This window comes from Dermochelys coriacea, chromosome 3 (assembly GCF_009764565.3).
Source record: "Dermochelys coriacea isolate rDerCor1 chromosome 3, rDerCor1.pri.v4, whole genome shotgun sequence".
NCBI classification, from domain to species: domain Eukaryota; kingdom Metazoa; phylum Chordata; order Testudines; family Dermochelyidae; genus Dermochelys; species Dermochelys coriacea.
Genome location: NC_050070.1, coordinates 13,091,179 through 13,116,008, shown reverse-complemented (window position 1 = coordinate 13,116,008; position 24,830 = coordinate 13,091,179). Strand labels below are relative to the sequence as shown.

The window sequence follows — 24,830 nt, the reverse complement described above, 5'->3', positions numbered from 1 at the left end:
GGCTGAATGCGTTGAGTCAAGCTGTTTTCTCCTATATAGTGTTGGGTATGTGATAGGAGAGCAACATCATCTGCGTAGTCCAGGTCTTCAAGGGATGAGAAGGGTGTCCATTTAATGCCTCTTGGCATGCCTTCTGTTGTACACTGCATTACCCAGTCAATGGCAATGTTGAAGAGTATTGCAGACATGACTACTAACATCAGAAAAGGAACAAGAAATACACCTGACAAAGCATTTCAAAGAATTGCTGAACAGGGAACCACCTAAAGAGGAAGCAAACATCCAGGAGGCAGAAGAAGATCTTGATAGCAACACAGACACCTCAACTAAGGAAGAGATCATTCAAGCCATGAAATCCTTTAAAAATAGGAGAGCTCCTCTCAAGGATAACCTGAATGCAGTGGAATGATAGTGGAAACCTCTAAAAACCTTGCTTTTTATACCTGATAACAAACAGATCATGTCACTGCTGGTTACTGGACCTTAGCTAAAGACAGATGAAGCAGTTTAGGGATGACCCCTGCTCACTTCAAGGTTTTCTTCTTTCCTTACTTTGCCATATTTCTCCTTAACTGCTGGATTAAGCATATCTTTTAAAACAAACCCTATATAACCAATTATTTTCTGCATCCTGTGCCCAACTAACCATCTTTTCTTTATTTCTATTACCTTTGACCAAACCTTAGATAATGCTGGTATTTTAGCAAAACACAAACAACTCTTCTTTCTCTTTTTTTTTTGGTCACATGCTTTGGACCTATCATCCATGCTAACATCCAAACTCAATTTAAAAATCAAAATCACAGGCTAGGACTATATTCCTATACACCACCTCCCTTTAGACTTGTTCATACTAGGATTTGTGTTGGCTAGCTTGATCCAACATCCTCAAACTCTAGTCAAGACAAGGAAAGTTTGACTTTAGCATGTTTTAAGCAGGTCAAACTGAAGCTATAAGGGAGCCTATCTTTAACTCAACCAGCTTAGTATGTGCTAAAGTACAATTCACCTTGCCTTGAGTTTTCAGTGTTTCTAATGTTTAAGGCCAGAAGGGACCATTATGATCTTCTAGTCTGACCACCTACATAATACAGGATGAATAACCTTAGCTAGCTATTTCTACATCTAACCCATGATTTTTGTTTGAGTGATAGTGTAACACCCAAAGACCCTGGTTGTCAGCAGGGGGGATTGAATCTCAGACCTTTGGAGCTAAATGCATGAGCCTCTACTGCATGAGCTAAAAGCCACATGGCTCTTAGCCAAGGCTGTAGCAGACTCATTAATCTCTCTCTAAGTGGTCTCGGTGCCATTAGATGGGACAGAGCACCACACCCAGGAGGTATGTGGGTTACAATAGCATATCTCCTGGCAGGACATCCAGTCTCAATTTAAAGACTTCAAGTGATGGGGAATCCACCACATCCCTAGATAAGTTGTTCATAAGTTATTGGTAAGTGTTAGACTGAGCAAGATACATGATAAAACACACTATTAAATCCAAGCCTTGACAAAGCCCTTTTGGGGAGGCTATAGGTGGGTGGGCGAGGAGAGAGAATTGGTTTCCTTGATAAAGGAGTCATCCTCACACCCCTTATGACCAAATAATTAAAAGATGTTTTGTACACAATATACTGTACTGTACATGGTGAGGTCATCATGATCTCATATAACGTCACTAGCCAGCCCATATGATATAGAAGGAGGGTTGACAGCCCCTGCCATAATATACCTCTTGCCTTCATGCCATCATTTTATTCCCATCTTACTCATTTTATAGATGATATTTTATAGGCATGTGGTATTGTAGTTGCAACAGTGGGGAGCTGAATAGCAGAACTCCTGGGTTCCTCTCACAGCTCCACCACTGATTTTCTGTGCAAACGCAGAAAAGTCTCTTAATCTCTGTGCGGCGGTTTCCTCCATACGTGAAACAGGGAATAACAGTCCACATTTGCTTCAATGGCTGGATATATTGGGGTTAATAAATGATAGTGAAGTTCTTTGGGATTATCACATAGAAGGTGCTAGAATATTAATATTTATTATTTGTATTGCAGTAGTGTGAAAAAGCTCCCATCAGGACCGGGGCCCCATTGAAAGTCACCTAGCACAATCACATAAGAAAGCAGAATCTTTGTCCCAAGGACCTTACCTAGGGTTGCCAACTGTCAATCACACAAACCCAAATACGCTTGCCCCGCCTCCCACCCGCCATGCCCCGAGGCCCCACCCCTTCTCCAAGGCTCTGTCCTACTCAATCCATCCCCCCTGCCTCCATGACTCGCTCTCCTCCACCTTCACTCACTTTCACTGGGCTGGGGCACGGGTTGGGGTGCAGGAGGGTGTGTGGACTCTGGGCTGGGGCCGAGGGGTATAGAGTATGGGAGGGGTCTCCGGACTGAGCCTGGGGCATGGGTTTGGGGTGCAGGAGGGGGTGCAGGGTACAAGTTCTGAGAGGAAGTTTGGGTGTGAGGGGGCTCAGGGCTGGGGCAGGGGGTTGGGGTGCAGGAGGGGGTGCGGGGTGCAAGATCTGGGAGGAAATTTGGGTGTGAGGGGCTCAGGGCTGGGGCAGAGGGTTGGAGTATGGCAGGGAGTGAGGGGTGCATGCTCTGGGAGAGAGTTTGGGTGAAGGAGGGGGCTCCGGGATGGAGTAGGGGGTTGGGGTGCAAGCGGGGGTGCGGGCACCTGCAGGGAGATGCTTACCTCGGGCGATTCCTGGTTGGCGGCACATCAGGGCTAAGGCAGGCTCCGTGCCTGCCCTGGCTCCGTGCCACTCCCAAAAGTGGCTGGCATGTCCCTGCAGCCCATGGTGGGAGCCAGGGAGGTTCCGTGTGCTGCCCAAACCCACACACACCTACCCAGCAGCTCCCATTGGCCACAGTTCCTGGCCAATGGGAGATGCAGAATCGGCACTGGGGGCGGGGGCAGCATGTGGAGCCTCCTGCCTCTCCCCACCCGCCTGGGGCCGCAGGGACATGCCAGCTGCTTTTGGGAGTGGTGCAGAGCGAGACTAGGCAGGGAGCCTGCCTTAGCCCCGCTGTGCCACCAGACTTTCAGTGCCAACAGGGCAGGGGGGGGGAAAGCAAGGGCAAGGGAGATGCGGGGCAAAGGGGGGAGAGAGTCAGGGGTGCACAGCGGGCCCACCATAGTCCCAAACTGCACGCCAGGGAGATCTAACCACATAGAGTGTTGGGGTTCTTAGGGATTGTCTTGTTTTGGCCTTGTTTTGAAATGAGATTAGTTTGATTTTCGGCTTATTGTGAAAATTAGGGTGCTTATTTACCATGTGGTAAAGTTAGCAACTATGTTGGTAACGCTTACCTTGTAATTCAAGACAAGATGCAACAAGAGTGAGTCATTTAAATGGGAAACTACTCTACAGTTTGTCTCCTCTCCAATTACCTCTTAAGTGTATCTAGAGTCTTTGTTCTGTGGCTCTCTCTTTTCTAAAGGAGCTTGTTCAGTTTCCTTTTCAGCCAACCTCCTGTCGTCTTTCAGTCTCAGTTGTACGGAATCTTCTTTATGTCTGGGAGTTAGATCTCTATTATTATCGGCCTTTATTCAGGACAGCATGCCTATTCAGGCCTTAAGCATGTGCTTCCCTTTAATCACTGTGACGGGGCAAGGCCAGATGGCTATGGAAGAGTAGTGGGAGATAGATATATTAGCTCCAGGTTAAACAAATCCCTGGTACCAGGTTAAGTGAAATGGAAGCTGCTCCAGGTCAATTAAGACACCTGGGGCCCATTAAGAACTTTCCAGAAGGCAGGGAGAAGGTGAGGTTGATTGGGACACCTGAAGCCAATCAGGGGCTGGCTGAAACTAGTTCAAAGCCTCCTAGTCAGTCAGGGGGTGCATGTCAGGAGCTGTGGGAAGAAGTTGCGCGGCTGGAGAGGCTGAGTAGTACACACCATATCAGGCACAAGGAAGGAGGCCCTGAGGTAAGGGTGAAGTGGAACTTGAGGAAGTGAGGGCTGCTGTGGGGGAAGTAGCCCAGGGAATTGTACATGTCATATTTCTAAAAGATCAGCTACCATAGCTGATACTATTAGGGTACCTGGGCTGGAGTCCGGAGTAGAGGGTGGACCCGGGCTCCCCCCCCACCTTTGCCCCCTGTTTAATCACTGAGATTGGGAGACAACAGAGAGTGTGCAAGGAAGGATAACTTCTCCTCACCTCCCTCGCTGGCTTATGATGAAAATGGCTCAGTAGACTGTGACCCTTGTCTCTAGAGAAAGAAGGGTTACGTGGAGGGTCACAGTGAGCCTCTGAGGCTAGCGAAATCCGCCAGGAAACGCGGGACCCATGGAGGCAAGGACAGAGCTTTGTCACACCACGTTGTCCTCAGAGGGCTCCTCCTCAAGCCCCTGAGGGTGGCAGGCTGCAGTGCAATAGTTGCTCCTGCCTCACTTTCCCCTTCATCCACATGTACAAAGTAATATTGTCTCCTTTAGCAGCAAACTCAACCCTCCTAATATAGACAGCCACAATCCACAGATCCCTCCTGAGAGAAACTGTTCTTACTAAAACCCCAAAGTAAAACAAGGTTACAGAAAAGCAGATCTTTAATCCCATTCAAAGGTCGCCATTCCCAGGTCACTCACCCAGGAGTCATTAAGCACTCTATGACAGTGACTTTAGCCCAGGGGCGGGCAAACTTTTTGGCCTGAGGGTCACATTGGTTTTCCAAAATTGTATGGAGGGCCGGTTAGGGGAGGCTGTGCCTCCCCGAACAGACAGGCATGGCCCGGCCCCTACCCTCGATCTGACCCCCGCTGCTTCTCACCCCCTGACTCCTGCCCCATCCAACCCCCCCCTTCCCTGTCCCCTAACAGCCCCCCTGGGACCCCTGCACCATCCACCCCTCCCTGTCCCCTGACTGCCCCCCGCCGCCCCATCTAATCCCTCTTCTCATTCCTGAATGCCCCCCCTCAGGGAACAGCAGGGGAGGGAAGGGGCTGGGGGCTAGCCTCCTGGGCCAGGAGCTCATGGCCAGGCAGGAGGATCCTGTGGTCTGGATGTGGCCCGCAGGCTGTAGTTTGCCCACCTCAGCTTTAGCCCCTGTGGCTGGGCCTCACTCTCCTCGCTTCCTGCTTGAGAGTCCAAGAAGCAATTCTCTCCCATAGCCCCAAGTCAGATCTCCCACAAGAAGGCTCCTTGCAGCTTTTCACTCCCCCAGGCCTCCTAACCAGTGAGTCCTCCCCCTGCTCCTTGGGACTTCCCTCCAGAATCAACTCCTTGTTTTTGGACCAGGCTTACACTGACCATACTTGTTCTTTCCCTTGTTCCTAGGGGCCTCTGCACAAGGGTTCCTGCAATTTGGCAGGGCTCCCCAGCTCTAGCCAATCTTCCAGCTCATCACCAGTAGCCCATGGTTACTATGCTCCTAATGGTTTCCTGCAGCTCTGTCCTTCAGGCAACTCCACTGCACCACTGCCTCTCCTCTGTTCCCAGAGAGCTTGCACCTGCCCCTTCCTGTCTTCCCCTTGATATGGCCCAGGAGCCTTCTCTTAAACCCAATCGGGAAGCAACTAACAAGTCACAGGTGCACTGGACCCCACTCTCTCTAAAAGGGGCCAGCCACCCTGTGATACATGTGCTTAAGTTGCTTTGATGTCCATGAATATTATGCACATGCTTAAGTGCTGTCCTGAACATAGATTGTTTTAGGAGTGTGCTTAACTGCTTTCCTCAATCAGGGCCATCGGCCATTATTATTATTTATTACCTATCTACTATCATTGATGTGAATGATGTTTGGAAAACAAAGTTACCTGCCAGAGCAGATGTCAGCTGAGTGAGGAAAGGTAAAACCAGAATAAACTCAAAGAACTAAACAGCAAACTACACACTGCCTTCAGCTGAGCCAGGTTTCTGTGCTCTTTTTTAACAAACTGTGGTTCTTATTCCTTTTGCTAGCTCTGTTCCTGGCCCCTTTCCCTTCAGTCAGGAGTTCTGATTCGTTCATCAATCATTTCTACTGCCATCATGTGGGAAGGAAACAAGGAGTTGAGATCCTACATGCAGACAACCACTCTGAAACCTATTCAGAACATGTAAATGTGGTAATTTTAAAGAGACTGAGCTTAAGTGAATCAAATACCTTTTGTCAGGGACAGCAAACATTAAAAAGGAGAAACAAAAGGAGTCCTTGTGGCACTTTAGAGTAACAAATTTATTTGGGCATAAGCTTGCATGGGCTAAAACCCACTTCATCAGATGCAAAAGGAGATTTATTAGCATCCCCAAAAGATTTCTTCTAACCAATCTTCCAGAGGGCATGGGGGAACACTGTGGATCTGGTCTGAAAGTCCCCACTTATGTAGATGTTTCAAAGAAACATTTGGACAAATAAAGATGGAACTGGAAACAGGAACTGAAACTGGCTAGCTATAGCACTCCATACAGTCCTGAAGGAATTTGGAATTGGACTGTTTTTAAAGTCATATGATACATAGAGTACATAATCAGCAATAACACAAATTTAGGAGAATAGATTTAACAATACAGTTTAGATATTAGAATCCAAATACTCGGAGATTTGGTTGTGGAAAGCAAAATGTATCAATGAGTGGAGATTGCCCCTCAGTAATTGAGAATTAGGTAGGTGTCCATTTAGAAAATACAATCCATGAGGAAAGTCTTTCAGTTACTTTCCTGACTCGTGCTTCTCAAGTATTTCAGGAGTACTTGTGGCACCTTAGAGACTAACAAATTTATTAGAGCATAAGCTTTCGTGAGCTACAGCTCACTTCATCCGATGAAGTGAGCTGTAGCTCACGAAAGCTTATGCTCTAATAAATTTGTTAGTCTCTAAGGTGCCACAAGTGCTCCTTTTCTTTTTGCGAATACAGACTAACACAGCTGCTACTCTGAAACCTGTCAAGTATTTCAGTTACTTTCCGGACTCCAGCTCATCCCTCCTGGTATTGCCGATGTCTGGTGATGTGTTCTATGTAGCTGTTCCTTGACCACCTGATGGCGTCTTACACCATGAGTTGTTGCATTAGCTGAACGTAGCATTGACCAATTCCACATTCTCTCAGCATTCTCTTGATACTGGTGTCCCATGTGCCCAAGGCTCCAACAATCAGTGTGTTTCTGGACCTGGTAATCCTTAGCTCTCAAGGTTTTGGCCAGAGGGGCAATTTCTCTACCTTTTGAGCTTGGGCATTGTGGAAGGCTGGGGTCCTGTTCTCGAAGGGCACTGTGACGTCCACCATGCTGATCTCTTTCGGTCCTCTTTGGTGATAACAATGTCCAGTCACAGTTGGCTGTTGGTTCCAGGGATGGTAGAGTTTGTGGCAACATTCCTCATGGGTGATGGGATGGCTCTGGCCAGGCGATCTTGGATGGCGTTGTGTTGCAGCTGCCAGGCTCTGGAATGGGGCTTGCAGCTACACATGATGTGGGCAATAGCCACACTTCCTGCAACGCTTGTCCCGATTCCCATGGTGGACGGCTCTGTTCAGGAAAACGCAGTTGAGCCTGGCCCTGTGGATGAACCTTCAGTTGGCAAATCGGGTGAAGCTGCCCCTGGGGAGGAAGTGGTTGCTGGTGTCCCACTTGCACATCAGCTTGAAGGACTTGCCCTGGTCCGGCTTCCATTTCAGGTTTTCCACGTATTGGTAGTGGATGGCATCCTTCAGGGTCCTTTCCAGCATGGTTCTAGCTCTCGGAGTGTTGATAGTGTGATCTGTATTCTTCACCTGTGGCACCAGGACTCCCAGCTCCTGACGTTCATCGCACCATGTCCAGTGGCAGCCGGTACGCTTCTCCAGTCATCACATAGCATTGCGGGCACAAGGCCAGAGCAAAGCAAAGTCTCCCTCCTCTCTTCCAAATTCGCCTTTCAGGGAGCCTCTCAGGTAGGTGGCGACATCTTGGTTGGAGGGGTTCCTGACGATTCACTTCTTGACGGCATCCTGCAGAGCATTCTCCATGGTGTCCAGGCACGTCAGAGGGCGTGAGTGATCACGGCAATGTCAGACAGATCACCCATTCGAGAGACGTTGGCGCGCAGTCCTGCCTGTGCAAGATGTACAGCAGTTTATTGCTAGCCCTATGGGGAAGAAACATCCACTTCTTCACCAGCTGCTGGATGGTGTTGTCTGCCTTGTTCAGAGGTACCTTCGCCAAGACAGATCCCCTCCAGATGAATGAGATCTGGGGGATCAGGAAGGTGTTCAAGGTGTTGATCTTCTGCCAGGGTGCCAGTAGGGAGGAGTCAATCCTAGCCACATCTCATAGGATCTCTGCAATGGTATCCTCAGGTGTCTGCTGGACACGGAAACCCGTCGACATGTCAAGATGTTGGTATGCTTGCCCATCCTTGAGGAAGATCATGGGTTCTCCCAGGATCTGAAAAGATGTCACCTGGACCGAATCCCTTCTACTGCCATCGATATGCAGGGATGCACACTTCCTGGCACTGAAGCGCAGTCCCACCCAGTTGGCAGCCTGGCAGGTGATGTTGAGCATTTGTTGGAGACTCACGGGGTTATCTGCAATCAGGACCAGATCACCTGCGTAGGCCAGGATATTCATTCTGTTGTCATATAGATTGAAATTGCCTAGACCGCTGGAGATCACTCGAATGAGCGTCTCCATGGCTAAGTTGAAAACAATAGGGCTCAGGGGGCAGCCTTGCTTCATTCTGCTATGGATAGGAATTTTGGGCATCTCTCTTTCCATGGAACTGATGGCGGTGGTGCAGCCTTCGTACAGTTCCTGGACCAGTTGGAGAAAGTTTTCAGGCATCCCAAACTTTAGCAGCATGGCAAAAATGTGCTGGTGGGGCACTGATCCAAAAGCATTAGCCAGGTCAAGCCATGCTATGGCACATTGCATCCATGCCCTCCTGCCCATGTGGATGGCAGTCTGAAGGACAAAGTTGTGTTCATAGCAGCTTTCACATGACATGAAGCCCTTCTGGATGTAGCTGATGGCTCCTCCGTTCACGAACCAGTCTGTGATCCTAGCTACGAGGCAGCTGTTATAGTTTGTACATGGTGTACTTTGTTTTTAGCAAAAAGAAAAGGAGTACTTGTGGCGCCTTAGAGACTAACAAATTTATTAGAGCATAAGCTTTTGTGAGCTACAGCTCACTTCATCAGATGCATTTGTTTTTAGGGGACTTTTTTTGCCTAAACTTATTTTTTTAATTTTTTTTTAACTTTTATAACTTTTTCATGCCCACACTTGTGCTAAAACTTACAAAACACAAAAAGTCTATACCTACCAAAAACTCTGCCTCACAAAGCAGAAGGGGGGAATGCTAAGCTGTGAGAGTTTGGGATGCCTGAAAACTTTCTCCAACTGGTCCAGGAACTATATGAAAACTGCATCACCACCATCCACTCCATGGAAGGAGAGACACCCAAAATTCCTATCCGTAGTGGCATGAAGGAAGGCTGCCCCCTGCGTAGGCCAGGATATTCACTCTGTTGTCGTATAGCTTGAAACCACCTAGACTGCTGGAGATCACGGCTCCATGGCTAAGTTGAAAACGATGGGGCTCATTTCAATAGGGACGTGTTGTAATTTCCTGGTGCCCTTGCGTTTGTTTTTGGTTCTTTTCTAGAACATTTGGTCCGGTGATGGCCTTTACACTTATTTTTTAACATACACATTCCTTATTTATACACAAAACAGAAGTGATTTACACAGAACATTTGAACAGGAATATCAAATTGCAATGCAAGAGAAAAACAATCATTGCATTCTTTTACTTATATTAAAATGCTAAACCTACAACAAAGTGGTGACCCTAAAGGTCTGTCACTGCCTTGAAATCAGCTTCAGACACCAATTCTCGCTGGTGCATCTTTACCAATGGCCCATTAGGACATTCCTTTTTGCTATTCAAAAAGGGTAACTAGCAGGTTAAATCATACACCAATAACATGTAATATATGCTACATTATTAGTCTTTATTTTTTATTTTAAATTATATAAAATACAAACATAAAATCCTACTGCTACACACAGAGAGATGAGTCTCCAGTTGTTGGGGTCATCTCGCTCGCCTTTCTTGTAGACGAGCACCGTAATAGACTTCTTCCAGGAGCTGGGAGTACGGCAGAAATGTTTGCATTTGTTGAAAATGGCAGTTAACACCAGGCAACCTGGGTCTTGTTTTTTCAGGAAGTTTTAGCCTTACCACCTTGTCTATTTTGTTGGGGATTGGCCGTCGAAAGGTCATGAACTAGGGAGTCCTCTTCCCCAAGCCGTGTTTCTTGTAGAGCTGTTATCTGAGGGATGAAAGCAAAATGCCTACTGACCTTGGGTGAAGACAGAGGTTAAAGAGTGAAAGATGACAGTTACTATAAATCTTATGTGTTGCTTCGTTAAGAAGGAAGCACCTGAAAGGGGGTTTCAAAGAGGATGGCTCTAGACTGTTCTCAATGGTAGCAGATGACAGAACGAGGAGTAATGGTCTCAAGTTGCAATGGGGGAGGTTTAGATTGGATATTAGGAAAAACTTTTTCACTAAGAGGGTGGTGAAACACTGGAATGCGTTACCTAGGGAGGTGGTAGAATCTCCTTCCTTAGAGGTTTTTAAGGTCAGGCTTGACAAAGCCCTGGCTGGGATGATTTAACTGGGACTTGGTCCTGCTTTGAGCAGGGGGTTGGACTAGATGACCTTCTGGGGTCCCTTCCAACCCTGATATTCTATGATTCTATGATTCTATGTTAGCTGCCTTGCCCCACAGTTACACATTATAAAGTCAGAGCCCACTTTCAACCAGAAACTTCAGTGGAACTTTAATATAATTTCCGTAGGAAGTTCCTATCTGAGCTGGCTTCATTACACATTCAATCACACCAACATCACTTTTCAAGTACCATCTCTTACAAATGGATGTTGTTAACGTTCCCCGACAGTAAAGGCACAGCATGTGATTTTCATCAATCTGAGGAGGCTTAATAAATCAAAGAGTACATTACAGCTTCACGCCACGTTAGCACCTTCATCATAGAATGAAATTAGCAGAGCAAAGACACTGGCTAATTGTGAAATGTGCTAATTACCAGCTCAGCCTGTGAAATAAGGCATGAGTGATGTGTGATGAGCTTTGTATAGAATCATGAACACTTGGAAATGCAGCATTTAAATACAGTCTAAACCTGCGTAGGCATAGAGAAATGGAGAACAGGCAGGACAAGGGAACATACACAGCTGAAAATGGCTTTTTATAGGAAGTTTGAAACTTTTCACTTCTCTTACTGATGTAATAGATGGCTAAGGGGTCTTGTAAAAGTGTACAAACCATTTTACATGAAAGCTAATTGGCCACCAGTTTGAAGCTAGGTCAGTATTGACTAGAACTGGGCAAACAATTGGGGCCAAATTCTTGATTGGTATAAATAGGCTGCTTGACCAGAAGTCAAGAGCTTTACTGATTTATACCAACAGGGAATTTGGCTCTTTTTGAGGAGGAATTTAGACCCTTTCGTGATCACAAATTATCCCTATCGAATGCCCTCAATTATTCCACAGATGATGCATATAAACACATTTCAGCCTAGGGATTTCTCCAACATTCACTGCAGCTACTGTGTTGAATTTTCCCTATTTGCTATTTGGCCTGCGGAATCGCTCCCCTAAATCACACAGTATGTTCCCTGCCCTTTCTTTAACAGGTATTACCCATTTTTCACCATGCGTGGATGAGACAAAAACAGCAGGCATGCAGAGAGGCATGACAGTTCAGTGCGATAAGTGAGGACTTGCAGAATCAAGACCATCATTACTATGATTTCTAATTGAATACCCCAATTCTGATGCAATTCGTTACCTGGGGGTGGACTGCTGCATCTGCACAGAGCCTGTGGCTGCCAGGGTAGACCAGTAGGGAGTGCGGAGAGGACTTGGCATCAATCTCAAATGATTAGTGAAACATAAACTCAAGATTTGGCTGTCTGCCCCTTTAAACTAACAAACAAACACAAAAGGTGACTCCTTAGTCACAGTGTTCCTAACCTAATACAGAGGAGCTCATTTCTTGTTAAACCCCACACAGCAGCACTGTCTTTTCCAGAGAGCAGGCCAGCATTTTTGACAGGCCTGCGGGCTCTCTATTGATCACCGTCTCCTTCTAGGCCTCTGTCTCATGGTTAGCCCCATCTGAGGATGTTTTATTTAAGGGGAGAGGGGTGGGTATCAGGGCACTGATCCCTCCAGCAGGGATCAGAGAGTCTGATGGACCCTGTCACAGAGCTGCATGCTACACATGGCAAGATCAGGATCTTAGGCTAATGTTCAGGCAGTGTTGACCAGTTTTCCCTCTAATTTTTCCCACCCATGTGCAGAATGAATTTTGTTATGTGCACCAATAGGGAGGTGATATGTCACACATCACCTCCCTATTGGTGCACATAACAAAATTCATGTGGCGGGGTGGGGCCGAGTGGTTCGCAGTGCGGGAGGGGGTTCAGGGCTGGGGCAGAGGGTTGGTGTGTGTGTGTGGGGTGGGGGTGGAGGGGTGAGGGCTCCGGCTGGGAGTGCAGGTGGGGTGGGGCTGGGGATGAGGGATTTGGGGGACAGTGGAGCTCCCCGGGGCTACAGTGGAAAGAGAGAGGACTCCCCCACAGCTCTCTCTCCCCACAGCAGTACCTAAGCTCGGGGAGAGAGGCGCTTCTCCCCTGGCTGCGGCCGTGGGCCGGGCAGGGTCGGGGCCCAGGTAGGTGTGCCTGTCCTCCGGCCACGGCTGGCAGACATGGTGCCAGCTCTTACCAAGACCCCAGACCTCTCTGAACACTGACAAATGCATCTGCCTCACATGGGTGCTAGTATTATTAAGATTAACATTAACATTGTAAGAACGTGTTTGGTGTTTAGATCTTATGAGTATCTGGTTGGACGCTACATGTATTGATTTCACTTATAACCTCCGTTGCCCCTGGTATAAAGTTATACCGATCATTTGCATTGTAAACCTCTGTAACCGTGGAACACACCAACAGGGAAAAAAAGCATTAATTAAGGAAAAGTGCTTGTCCTGAACACAAAATGGCCCACTGAAAGCAAATGAGCCATTGTGAAGCACCAAAGGACAGAGACCTTGTTGATTGTCTTCCTCACCCACTCCAGGAAGAGGAGACCTGTGCATGATCTCATTCCATCAGCTTGGACTCTGGGGTGAAGGGGATAAAAATCCCTGACAAGGAGAAAATTGGTTCTTTTTGTTGCTTGGACTCTAAAGGGGCAAAAAGAAAAGGAGTACTTGTGGCACCTTAGAGACTAACAAATTTATTAGAGCATAAGCTTTCGTGAGCTACAGCTCACTTCATCGGATGCATTTACTCTAAGGTGCCACAAGTACTCCTTTTCTTTTTGCAAATACAGACTAACACGGCTGCTACTCTGAAACCTGTCTAAAGGGGCAAGAATCATTAAGCATAAGCAAAATAACCCCAGCTGTTTTGCCTGGGTTAGCCCCAAAGGACGTGTAAAGCCTACTTATTATAGAAGTTTCTATTATCTTTTGGTACCCAAGACAGTATCTCATTTGTGAATGTGTATGTTACCTGCTTCTTTTTCCTAGTTGGATGAGTCTTTAGTTAGTTTATTACAGGATTAGCTACAAGCATTGTCTTTGGGGAGAGATCTAGGGTGCAACTGACCTGGGGTAAATGACTGGACCTTTGGGACCGGGAATAACCTGAATATTGTTGTGATTTTTGGTGCAAGGGACCATATATCACAGAGTCAAGCTTGCCTGGGTGGTAAGATGGACTGGAGTGCCCAAGGAGGCTGTCACTGACTGCCAGGTAAGACTGTTATAGTTAGGGCTCTGCCAAATTCATGGTCCATTTTGGTCAATTTCACAGTCATAGGATTTTTAAAATAGCTAATTTCATGGTTTCAGGTTTACATCTGAAATTTCAGGGGGGGAGCAGTAGTGAGTTGCAAAACTGTAGTGGGGGGGTCATGGGATTGCCACCCTTACTTCTGATGGGGGCACTAAAGTCAGCTCTAAAGCCAGCGCCGCCGCGAACAGCAGTGCAGAAGTGAAGTGAAGGGTATGGGGGGGCAGAAGTGAAGGTCTCAGGGTATGGTGGGCTGTCACTTTTTTGGGGGGAAAGGGCAAGGCCAGCCTTACCGTTGGGAGATGCCCAGGCCTCCAGTGGTACAAGGATTAGGCCTTGTAATAGAGTCTTGGAGGGTGAATCAGTCCACTAGGTAACATCCTGTTTTCAGCCTTGTGTCCCTTAAGGAAGGCCTTTCAGAGCAGTTCCTAACCTTGGTAGGGGGCTTAGCTTCACCACAGGGTTTGAAATGTCATTTCCCTGTCCTTACTAGATAGGTGTGTGTGTGTGTGGAAATGAGGCTTCTGCCCATCCTGCAGCAGATGCAGTTGTTAGGAGAGCCCAGGCCCTCCTACCATCCATCTCTCCCCACCACGCCAAGTCCAATATAAGGAAACAAAAGAAAAAATAAAGACAACTTACCCACTGGCCCCAATTGGTCTCAGCACATGCTGTGCAAGTCTAGAGGGGAGGGGCTACCTGGGCCCCTTATTTTCCTTTAACCTTTTCGAACCCAGGGTGGGGTTTGTACTGCCCACCACAGGCCTGAAGGACCCGAATCTCCTCTCAGTTACTACCATAGTACATCAGAAGTAACTCCACTACATTCAGTGGGGTCACAGTAACATAACAGAGTAGCAGCCGTGTTAGTCTGTATTCGCAAAAAGAAAAGGAGTACTTGTGGCACCTTTTATTATTATTATTTTTATTATTTATTATTATTATGTTATTTATAATTTAGAGACTAAATTTGTTAGTCTCTAAGGTGCCACAAGTACTCCTTTTCTTTCTAGTAACGTAACACTAAATCAACTGACAGGAGAATCAAGCATCAAGACTTCTACTCTCCATGAATTAGGTGAATCTAAAAAAGTTTTAAGTCGATACAAAGAAGTACAGTCTGTTTAGAGCAACGTTACATATCCCATAGTGGCTTCCTCCTGACATATTGCAGTAATATACTGTGACAGCTGTCACTGTGTAGCATATTAGTATAAAACAATGTAAAAAGGGATGATACTCTGGTGCATTGGTTAAAATAAAAAATCCCTTTTGCCAGCAGAAATGATTGCAAGGGAGTTTGGAAATCTGTCTCCACTTAAATTTAGGGATTAGTTTAGAATTAGTTTGAAGTGTTTTCATTCAGCCTGCCGACTAGCCTGAAGATCACCTGCTGTGAAATAAGGGAGCACAGACCAGCAGTTATTATAGCAATAGCCATAAGTTTATTGCTCATTGGTACTAAACTTAAATCTTAGTAATTTTGAATTACTGAGTTATCTTAGATTTATGGAGATGCACGATCATTTAGAACTGCAGTCATTCCAGAAGGTTATATTATCTAAACCAATTTTCTTATAGTGGTGCAATTGCAATACCATAGTTATGGTTGTATCAGCGTTTCCATTATAAACTCCTATTTTCACGGTTTTATAATTTGACCATAAAAATTCCCTCCTAGTTGAAACATGGCACACAAGGTCTGAGCCAGAGAATTATATTTTTTTTTCAAAATTTGAAAGAAAAAAAATCTGATCTATTCAGCCATTTTTTATGCAGACAACAACCAACAACAAAATAGAAGTTAGCTAATTCACATTAGCTTTCCAGTTCTTCTGCTGTAAGTTGACTATGACTTTGCTTTCCAAATGGAAGATGGGTAATTTGTTAGTGGAGTATGGGCCATTGATGGGGATAGCAACAAATGAATTTCAGCAAAAAGAACGAGGAGTACTTGTGGCACCTTAGAGACTAACGAATTTATTTGAGCATAAGCTTTTGTGGGCTAAACCCCACTTCATCGGATGCATGAATGAATCGGATGAAATGAATTTCAGTGACAACATCTATAGTTGCGTATGTTTGGAAAATACCAACCACCCCTGACAATACTTTACCTGGATTTTTAGAATTGTGTAAGTGAGAGCTGGAAAAGTTTTTTTATATAACTTATTCCTTGTTCCAGCCATTGCAGGATTGTTCCCTATCTGATATTCTTCAATGGTCTCCAGTCTAGCTTTAGATACACAGGTAATAGGACTTTAACATGCAGGTTTAATCTATGTGTAACAAACCATGCCCTTATATTTAGTCCATGGTGTATTTTATTTGCCTGATTTCGAACCACTGAAGTCAGTAGGAGTTTTGCCATTGATTTAAATGCGCACAGGATGAAGCCATATAACAATACTAATATCTAGTGTGCTTGATGTTTTTAACCAAAATCTTTCCATTTCAATGGTTTATTAGCCCCTAGAGAAATAAACAAGAATAAAACAGTCCTTTCAACACTCCAGAAAACTGTTCAACGAGATGCTATTTTACAGCATTTGGGGTTTCAGCTAATGCACCATGAATTACAAAAGATTTAGCCAACCACCATCATGTTGCAGGTACTTTATTAAACTATGTGATTTGTTTAGCTCTGCTGTAGGTTTGCATGTGCTGTGCCTTTAAGTATTTCTGAAGTACTGTACAGTAATAATTAGCAGCCAGAGGCAAAATAATCATTGCTAGTTTCACTTAATGCTAAAGCCAAAGTAGTACATTTTCCGTTGACTGAAATGTCAGGCCTTATCTACATTACTCTAAGATCAGATGGAAGAAATGCACTTTTAATCACTGTTCTGTATAATATCCTGCAGTTTGCAAATATATTAATTTGGTTGCAAGGTAAACCTTCTAGTGGATAGAAGGGTGTGTTTGAAATAACTAGAGTATGCTAATCTATGCGTGGGGTTGATTTATGAGGAAGTGTTAATAATAAATATAGCAACAGGAATATTAGAATAAATTAAATCAATATTGAATTAATTTAGCTAAATTGGCTACATGGCAAATACAGGGTGGAAATTATAACTGTCTTTGTTGAAGGATCGAGACACGAATTTAGGGCGAGCTTTTCAAAAGGGCAAGCACAACTCTGGTCAGATTTTCAGAAAAGTTCTGCCTCCACTTGGGCAACTACATAAAGGCCAAATTTTCAAAAGTGTCCCATATATTGGGTGCTGAGCTGTTTTGAAAATGTGGCCCAAAATGTGCATGGTGAGCACTTGAAATCTGGTGCTCAGCCCTTTTAAAAATCTGTTCCAATGGGCTAAATTCTGCAGTCCATACCACTGGAGTAAATCTGGAATTACACCATTGGTTTGAGTGGAATTGCTCCAGATTTCCACTAGTGTTAAGAGAGAGTAGATTCTGGCTCTAAGGTCGATAGCATTTGTGCATGGAATATGAAATTTACTTCCATGCAAAGGGCTAGCAACCAAGTCTATCCATGACTTAAGTCACGTGCAAACTCTATTTTCAGGACTTAAGACATACATAGATTCATAGATAGTCCATAAGGGACCATTTTGATTTACTAGTTAGTCCAGCCTCCCGTACAACACAGGTCATAGAACTTCTCCAAAATAATTCCTTTTAAACTGGAGTGAATCTTTTTATTTTTAATCCAATCTTGATTTTAAAATTACCAATGATGGAGAATCCATCACGACCCTGGGCAAATTGTTCCAATGGTTACTTATGCTTACTGTAAAAAAAACCTGTGTCTTGTTTCCAGTCTGAATTTGTCTAGCTTCAACTTCCAGCCATTGGATCTTGTTATACATTTGTCTGCTAGATTGAAGAGCTCCCTAATGATTTCTGTTTCCCATGTACAGTTACAGAGTGTGATCAACCTTGACCTTCTCTTTGTTAAGTGAAAGAAATAGACTGGGTACCTGCTCTCTGCACAGGGGCGAATTTCGCTCAGATGGAGGACAGCACAGTAAATGGGTCAAAACAGATTTAAAATGAAGTAAATAGCAAAAAAAAAAAAAAAAAGGAGAACACAAGCATTCCTCCTATGCATTCACATTTGGACATTGTGCATATTGTTTTGGTTTATCTCCCAAAACAGTGTTTAAGAACTAGCAATACCCTATCATGTCTTGACAACCTTGTTTTCCAAAACGATACTTCTTTCCTCCTCATTCCCCCCAATCTATCAGCTGTTCAGGAAACCTGTCCACCTGTTATGTGATAGAGATTTGCAAGCGCTTAGGTTGTTTCTCCAACAAAACAAGGAGCTGCAGCAACCATGGAACCTGGCCTTTTACATCAGCACACACTTCCATTCCACTCCCTGCCTCCAGCAATGTCTTATTCCACTGCTATAGGCTGCTTTCTTTCCAATCTGGACATTACAGTGATTTGCTATTTCATTTTCAACTGCTGACCCCATCCCCAAAGCCCCGTGCCTTCTTGTTTGCGAAACAACCTGGGTTTAAAAAAATATGAGCTCAATTTGTTGCAGAGCCAGTCAGATTTAACTAATAGAAAGTTGGCAAACTCCTATTGCTCATTTTATGTCAACAAAACAACACACTGAGTGGTCTAGTTTATGGACTAGAACTCAGGAGACATGGATTCTATTCCTGGCTCTGTCATTGGCCTGCTGTGTGACCCTTGGGCAAATCACTATACTGTTCTGTGCCTCAGTTTCCCTATTATTAAAAAAGCAGTATATTGAGATCTAATGATGAAAAGCTCTGTATAAGAGCTAGATGTTATTACTGTTGTTGATATACAGTGCAGAAAAGCACTAAAGCCAGATCAGATAGATGGGGTGGGGAGATATGAGGGGAAGTGGTTTTGGCACAACTCATTATTACATAGGAGGATTATTGTGATAATTAGGGCCAGCAGATGTGGAAAATTCTCTCTAGACAGCAACTCTGGATCCTCCAGCCAAAAACGTGGCTTGTTGGCAATTATAAATCTAGCCATCCCTCTGCCAGATGTTCCATGTATAGTTGTGTATCCTGTCTGCCATCTGCAAAACATACCCACCTGTCCAATAGTTTATAGATGGGTGAATTTGCAGGGAGATTAATTAGAGAAAATAATCTATGGCTCAGTGCAAGAACTAGAATTTTTTTGTTGTCACCCTCTCCTTATCCCTGTAATCCAGATGAAGTAGCAACAAATGCAGACAATAGCTTCTGACTCAGAGTATGCTAAAGCTGCACACAGAATGTATTGCTGAACTGGCAAAAATATGTGGATGATATTTTTAAGTTTCTTTATTTTGATAGAGGGATTTATTTGAACCGTGTCTGGACTAGAGATTTAGAATGGCATAACCATTTGGACTAAATAAGAACTGACCGAAACCTGCACCCAACACTGAAACTGGACAGAATCCAAAGCTTATTGAGCTTTATAAAGAGTTGTTATTTTTTTCCTGGAAGACACACAGAAGATGAACCTAAAGTATCAACCTGCAGCCAGTTTGTAAAACTGAAATATGAACTTCCTCCTTTGCTCCATGACTGAGTTTTATGGGCTTTGGATCAGGCCTGGTATAGATGGAAAAATACATTAAGGGAGATAAGAGTGGGGAGAACGTAGCAAATAGGATATAGACAATGGCACCTCACCCATTCCAGACCCTAACAATGTGTGTAAAGATTTTGAACACTTTTACAAAAGATCTTCCAAAACCAGAAGCATTTTGTGGCACAGAATCAATTGGATACATATTTTTTAATCCCTTTACTTTTCTGAATTGGATCCAGCTCAGAGTCAAGTCCTTGATCTTGAATTCTTCCAAGGAGAATTACAAAAGAGTGTAGTTGAGATTTTCAAAAGCACCCCCCACTGAAATAACTCTACTGCCCTTGAAGTAAATACACTGATTTCAATGGAAGCAAAGTTAGGCAGGTGCTGAGCACTTTTGAAAATCCCACCCATGAACTCTTACCTTGTCTCAACTGTCACTAAGTTTAGTAAACCCAAGAGATTGAGAGGCAAAGCCAACAAACAATGAGCAGAAGAAGATTTAAGGTTCTGGTTCTCCCTGCTCTGATTTATTTATCGATAAGTCAGATCTTAGTGGAAAATCTTGTGTCACAATATTACAGAAAAACACCAGAAAGGTCGAAATCTAAAATAAGATGAAAACCTGTTTTTTTCCCTAGGTAACTTTTACTTTGCTGTTCAACTCACTAGTTTACTTTTAATGGTTCACTTGGTTGAACTTGTGCCTTTAAAAATAATTAAAATTAATTTTACATATCTCAGGGAGTAATGACTTAATTGGCTAATTTTGCTTTAAGGTACTCCAGTCGCTCCTCTTAGCTAATGTCTCTTGTGTCTGCCAGTCTGAGTATCAGCATCATTGCCTGTGTGTGCCACTGCCTTGATTACCCTTTTGCTGGGTTCCTCACCCACACCGAGGTAGCTCGAATGCACAAGTCCTCGGCAATGAGTATTGGCCTGAGCTTCATTTCACTGTGATTGTCTGATTTTTCCACTTTAAATTTAGATTCCCAATTCTCTGCCCAGTAGGAGAGGAAGAAATACACATGTGCAGGTCTTTTGCATATTTTACCATATGGCACATCTTTTACTGTGCAGCTGTCAGTGCAGAAGAATTATTCTTTGGGGTAATGCACTAGGTTAGCTAAAAAAGCCCACATAGAGTTCCACAATCTCTGCTCCTGTCTCTTCCACCACTAGGGATAGAAGAAAATAACACAGTTTTGTTTTATTTCTCCTCCTGTATTTGCAAACATGGATTCCTCTGATGGCATCTCCGAAGCACCTCTCTCTCAGACACTAGGGCCTACACTTATATTTTAATAATGCCGGGAACAGATGCATATACTCTGCAATTATTTTTTGCAATTAAAACAAATAGAAAAGAATGAAAATTTGCACTAGTCCCATTAAACCAGTAGTTTCTAAATCAATAGACTGGTAGACAGCAGCTGCAAACCTCCTCGTGGCATTTTTGAGATCAGTTTGAGAAATCAAGGCACTATAGCAGATTAAATATTATATTGAAAACTCTACACTGGCTCTCTTAAACCACAACAAGAAAGAGAATGCATTGGATTCAAAAAATCGCAGAACTAACATGATGTTTGCCACCATCATATTGTTCACTCTGCTTGTGTGTTGCATCCCTTCCCTTGCCCTGTGCCTGTCTTGTCTGTTTCGACTGTAAGCTCTTTAGGGGGAGGGACCATCTTCTACTCTGTGTTTGTACAGTGCCTAGCACAGTGGAGCTCCATTGTCAGTTGGCCCTGAAGCACTACCATAATAAACATGATTAGTTGTAATACCTTTGAAAGCAAACTTGTTCTTTACCAGACGGACAGGCTGAAAGTCTTTAATTTCCCCACCAATTTCCATAGTGTAACCTAATGTTGTTAAACTTCATAACAATACTGGAAATGGTCTCAAGCTGTGAGGCCTAGATCTGGATTTGAATCTAAATCTCAACTTTGCCTGGCTTCGTGCGGTGTCTGGATTCAGGAGGATCCAGTTTGGACCCATTATAGCAGTGGGGTGGATTTGTTGAGCTCGCGTCTAGATCCAAATCAGAATTTTCATGAAATTTGGGTTTTTTCAGATGAGGGGTTCTAGTGCTGGATAATTTTTAAACAACACTTCAATTTAGACCTGATCTACACTTAAAAATTATAGTGACCTAGCTATTTTGCTCAGGACTGAGAAACATTTGGTTCCCTGAGCACTGTAGTTAGCACAGTAATCCCTGGCATAGACATAGCAAAGTTGATGGCAAAATTTTTCTGTTAACCTAACTACTTCATCTCAGAGAGATGGATTAACTACATTGATAGAAAAACCCCTTCCGTTGATGTAGGAAGTGTCTATGCATGGCACAGCAATGCCGTAGCTGTTCCACCACAGTGGCTGTAATGTACAGATGCCCTCAGAAGCACTAACAACTAGCATCTTCTGATTGATGTATCTGAATTGCTCACCTTAAGAGAACACATTCACCATTGACATATAGTTTAGTTGAGCCTTTTGACTAACATCCTTAAAATCAAAAGTAATTTCTAGGACTTTGCCCAGTAATTCCTGCAGCAGAGCCAACCACTTGTAGTTTGACTCTAGCATATCTTTGAAAAAGACATCCAGTCTTGATTTAAAGAATTCAAGTGATGGAGAATCTTCCACGTCCATTGGTGGGGTATTGCAGCAATTAATTACCATCGCTGTTAAAAATGTATGCCTTATTTCAAGTTTGATTTTTTTCTTGCTTTAACTTCCAGAAACTGGTACTTATTTCACCTTTGTCTGCTAGATTAAAGACCCCATATATCTTCTCCCTTAGTGGGTCCTTCTAAACCATGATCAAGTTGCTTTATATGTTTCTCCTCAAATAGCAAAATGTCATGTTGTATATTTATTTTTCATTTATTTTCTGTTTTTAAGATATGGCCATCATTACTATCTACTATTTTTTAAAAAAACATAAATATTTAGTTGTAAGATGATTTGAGGCACTGCAGATGACACCAGTTTTTAGTATTTTATTAAATCAACATCAGTCTACAGTATAGTCTGTCTCGGCATTCGAATCAGCCAAAATATATCCTTAACAGCAGTACCCTTCACCCAAAATGTGTACAGCTGCCTCTTAAGCTAATTTGCACATTTGCCTGTCTCTATAACTAGCTTTAGCAGTGTGCTGTATATTTTAGCTACAATTACATATTTCAGGTAGATTTCTCCTTGAAGTTGCTGGTATCATCCTTAAATTCAGTCCACGACCTTTAGTCATACACAGCAGCAAGGGGCATTTGTCATCTTTCTCAATATTGCAAGAGGAACTGTGCCCCAGATTTTAGCACCACCAGAATATATGAATCCATGTATGTTTTTCCACTGAATTTTTTATTCAATAAATAAATAAAACTTTACTGAAGTTGCAGAAGTCTCAAAGGTTCAGGAACTTGTGTTAGAAAAATGTTCAAAGAGAGTCAGACAGGCTGGTTGGGAGGAATGAGATCACAACTTGATAGGACCTAATAATAACACGGCAGATTTACACTGATGTAACTGAGGGAAAATCTTTCATAAGATCTAGATGACTAGAATTTGGGACTCAGTGCTTGGATCCAGCTGAGCTATACTTGGAGGTGAGGGGGACCAACCGGGAGGGAGGGGCAAAGATGGTTGTAACATCCCGTGTGCCTCTTGCCCATGGGGCTGGTATGACATAGAGACATTTTTCAATGCAATTCAGCTAAAATAGTTTAGTTAAAAGTTTAGTTAACTTTTCACTGATAGGGTGGGAAGTATAACTCCTACTTCAGGGGTAATCGGTTATTTTTTGTCAAGGTCCAAATTTCTTGGTCAAGTTTTAGTCAAGGTCCAGACTCCAGAGAAAAAAATACAACAAAATAAATAAATAAAAAATAATAAAAAAGATATTTAATATATGTTGAGATGGTCAAGTTAAATTCTGGTCTCCCTTAACTTTATAGCCAGTGGCATTGCCTGTAACACCCCTCCCCACCCTCTGAGTCATTTCCCTGGCTCCCTATAGTGCTATGCATCACATTTTAAATTCCTGGTCTTGCTCTCTAACTTGGTGCTGGCCTCCCAGTCATCTCTAGTGATTATCAGCTATTTCTATGTTGGTCACGCCTTGGGGACCCGTATCATGGATCATGGTCTCAGTGCGCTCAGCGCTGTACAAATACAGAACAAAGAATTGTCCCCAACACTTAATAACTTTCCATTTAAGTCTGAGGGGAAACAAGTGGATACTACAAACTGACAAGGGGATCAGAAGAGTGACCAGGATCACAACCACTGGTTGCAGCAAAGCTCCCTTACTAGGGCTAATTTCAATCTTGGCTTTGTTTTGTGGTTCTTCTCTGTAAGCTGTCCCTTTGTCTGTCTGGAAGGGAGGCTATGCCCCCTCGCTACAAGGCCTCTGGAAGGGCACAGATCAGGGGGATTAGTACCAGGGTCTCCAACACTCGGCGAGGTTGAGCAATAATGAGTCTAGGGGCCCAGGTCCCTCCGACAGGGCTGCGCACCAAACAGTCAGAGTAATGAGTCTAGGCACCCAGACCCACAGCCGGGGCGGGGCACCAGACAGTTGGAGGGCTCTGGCCTGTAGTCAGGGCGGAGTGGCAATGTCTATAACCCAGGCCCTCGGGCAGGGCAGGGCAGCAAGCAGTTAGGAGGCTCTGGCCTGTACTCCAGATAGAGCAGTAAAGTCTATGAGCCCAGGCCCTCAGGCAGGAAGGGGCAACAAACAGTTGGGAGTCGTGGCTCTGGCGGACCACTGATAAATGCAGGCCTCTTGGCCTAGAGTGGGGAGGCTGCCACCCACAGCTGGGGTGACAGATGGTAGGGGGACCCTGGCCCACCTGACTCCACCGGGTCCCAGCCCAGGGCCCTAACAGTGGCGGAGTGGTCCGCCACTGGGTCAGCAGAGAAACCCGACCACAACACGCTGGCCGGCTGTCAGTCAGCAACACAGCCAAACTATATTTGGCTCCTCTGGCTACTTCCTACACTCCTGTTTTGGAGAGGTACCTGGATCCTGGGGTTGTCATTTGTCTTGCTGGGATAAACAGCTAATAGCAGCCCCAGCAACTCCTCAGTGTCTATGGCAACTGGCAGCTCTGGTAGTCCCACCAGGTTTTGGGCACTGTAATGGTTGCTGTCAACTCTGAGCTACAGTAGCGGGTAGGAGACACCCTTCTTCTCCGGTAGCTCCTTTCCAACTGAGCATAAGGTCCTGCCTTTTATACTTCCGGTTTCTGTCCTGCTCCTCTCTTCGAGCGGGGTAGGCGTGGGTGTCCTGGCTCTGTCCACCATGGGGCGGTTGTGACTGTCCCTCCGTCCATCTGGGAAGGAGGCCACACCCCATTGCTACATTCTCCAACACCCTTGGCTCTGCCCAGAGTGCTACCTTCAACACACCCTTTCAAATTCTTCACTTTCTATTGTCTCTGTGTCTTCTTTCA

The 24,830-nt window shown here is 44.4% G+C and overlaps 1 long non-coding RNA gene across 1 annotated transcript; it reads right to left on the bottom strand.

Annotated features, from left to right (window-relative positions):
* Positions 1-39: 39 nt before the first annotated feature.
* Positions 40-24,386, bottom strand: LOC122459615. The gene is made up of 3 exons (XR_006280420.1): positions 24,376-24,386; positions 7,224-7,234; positions 40-193 (listed from the first exon to the last, which is right to left on the bottom strand). It is a non-coding gene; the product is annotated as an uncharacterized LOC122459615 (long non-coding RNA).
* Between the last annotated feature and the right edge of the window lie 444 nt (positions 24,387-24,830).